This window comes from Mandrillus leucophaeus, unplaced genomic scaffold (assembly GCF_000951045.1).
Source record: "Mandrillus leucophaeus isolate KB7577 unplaced genomic scaffold, Mleu.le_1.0 Scaffold562, whole genome shotgun sequence".
In the NCBI taxonomy this organism is placed as follows: Eukaryota; Metazoa; Chordata; class Mammalia; order Primates; family Cercopithecidae; genus Mandrillus; species Mandrillus leucophaeus.
Window position 1 is genome coordinate 521,527 of NW_012106053.1, and position 2,409 is coordinate 523,935.

Sequence of the window (2,409 nt, forward strand, 5' to 3'; positions counted from 1 at the left end):
GTGTTGGGGCACGTGGGCTTGGGGTCAGCCTGCCTGGGCCAGGACCAGTGCCATCCTCACCTCTGGCAGGCCTCACACATGCACCTCCGTGTGCCCATCGACGCCTGCCTCGTGCAGACGTTGTGAGGATCACAGGGAGTGTGGGTGGAAGGACTTAGGCCAGCACCAGGTACATCACAGACGCTCATGGCCCGAGGGCTGTCAGGAGGGTCTTAGGGACAACCATCCCTCATACAGGGCAGACAGGGCAGACGGAGCATCCAGACACAGGTCAGGAGCCTCTGGCCGCAGCGCCGGTTACGAGGCAGTGTCACCAGGGAAGTTAGAGAAGGACCCAGCTCTGGGTCCTTCTGGGTCCGGCCCCCAGGACCGGCAGGAGCAGTGGAAGCCCCCAAATCCCCGAGATTCTGATGCAGCCCTCAGCCTCCTGTCCCTGCTCCACCTGCTCAGACCTGCCCCCTCCACATGGAGCCCTGGGCCTCCTCCTCAGCCTGCCGGGGCTATGTGGCCAGCCGCCAGCTGGGTCCCGCCTGTCTGAGCTGCAATGGCACCCATTGGAGACAGAGCCTCCTGGGGCTCCGTAGTCCACCGCCAGCTGAGGTACCTGGTGCTGGCCTGAGTCCTTCCACCCGTGCTCCCTGATCCTCACAATGTCCGCACGAGGCAGGCACAGATGGGTGCATGGAGGCGTGTGTGTGAGGCCTCCCAGCTGCCAGCTGGGTTCTGCCTGCCCGAGCTGCAGGGGTGCCTGCTGGACACGCAGCCTCTCTCTCAGCTCTTGCCGTGCCTTCTGCTCTGGCCCTCGAGTAGAATCTGCTCAAGACGCGGGAAGCGTATTCTGCCCTGCGGAGCCTGGCGACCCGTCTTCCCACTCGCAGCAACTCCTTGCCCCAGTTTCTCGGCTCTGGGGACACCCGTGGCCATTAATAAGGGGGACAGCGTGGGGGGAGCTGAGCTGTTTGGAGCAGCCGGGCAGCCATTCAGTCCGGTGGGAGACACCCTCCATTGGCGTCCGGGCTGTGCTTCTAAGCTGGGCTGATGGCCTCACGCTCTGATTGCTGATGGATTCTATTTAAAATGGGGCTGGAGGAGGGAAGTGGGAAGACGGATTGGTCCAGATGCTCAGGAGGGACCCAGCTCTGAAAGCAGAGAATGGAGTTTCCTTCTGAGTGGGTCCCTCCAGCCGGGGCCCAGCAGACCTCTGGCGAGGGCGTCTGCAGCATCCCAGGCTGACGGCAAAGGGGACGGGGCACACCCAGGGTGCAGTTAGGGCCCTTGGAGAAGCCTCCCACTGGCATCTGGGCGGCTGCAGTGCCCAAAATGGACACTTTAGGAAGAGCCGTGGGATTCCGGGGGAGGAAACAGCCCGGGATCAGCCTTCCGTGGATGCTGGAAAGTTCACACAAACTCAGTGGCTTGAAACAACAGAAATGTGTTGTCTTGCATTTCTGGAGGCTGGAACTCAGCGGGAAGGTGTCGGCAGGCAGGTTCCTCTGGAGGGCTCTGCGGGAGAGTCCGTCCAGCCTGCTGTATGCTCCTGGAGGCAGCCATCCTTGGTGTCCCTCGTCTCTGCCTCCGTTGTGGTTACAGTGCGGCCCTCCCAGGGCGTCTGTCTCTGTCTCTCTCCTTTTCTAAGGACACGATATCTGTGTCCTTAGGGCCCACTGGATTCCAGTATGACTGCATCTTAACTAATTCATCTACAGAGAACTTGTTTCCAAATGAGGTCAGCCTGAGGTTCCGGGGATGAGAAGTTCAGCACCTCTTTTGGGGGCAACACATTCAATCTCCAACAGACCCCTCCTACCAGGCCACAGCCTGTGGAAGGATGGTTTCCCGGCCTGGTGGACGGGAGCCCCAGGCTGCTCCGCTGAGCCGGGGAGGCCTACGGGCCCTGCCTGCTGGACAGTGTGTGGGGAAGCGGTGGATGCTTCTCTCCCTGCCTGGAGAATGGGCATTGCAAACGCAGGTACCAGCACCCTCTGTGCTGGAAGGGACTGGTCCACTCCTCTCACCTCCCTGTGCCGTTTACCCTGTGACAGACGTTTACCGAGAACTTTGTCTGGCTGGGCCTTGAACTGGCTTCATTCCGCGCTCAGTTTGATCCCAGAAAGCTCCGTTTGTCCCCGCACACACACTGCTCTCGGCTCTAAGGAATGCTGCTTCCAGAGATCGGTGCATTTTCAGGGAGAGCTGTCTGAGTCATGGTATGATTTCAGGCACAGCAGTTCACATAGAGGGGACACATTCTGGAGGCTGTGGCCCCACTAGAGCCTCTCAAATCATCTCTCTGACCCGTGAGAAAAACCAGACTGGGTTTTAGATGCCTGGACCCAAGTTGGCAAGATTAGGAGCCATTGAGTTTGTAAACTGGGAGCATTATCGGGTATCACCTCGACCATCTCTTGT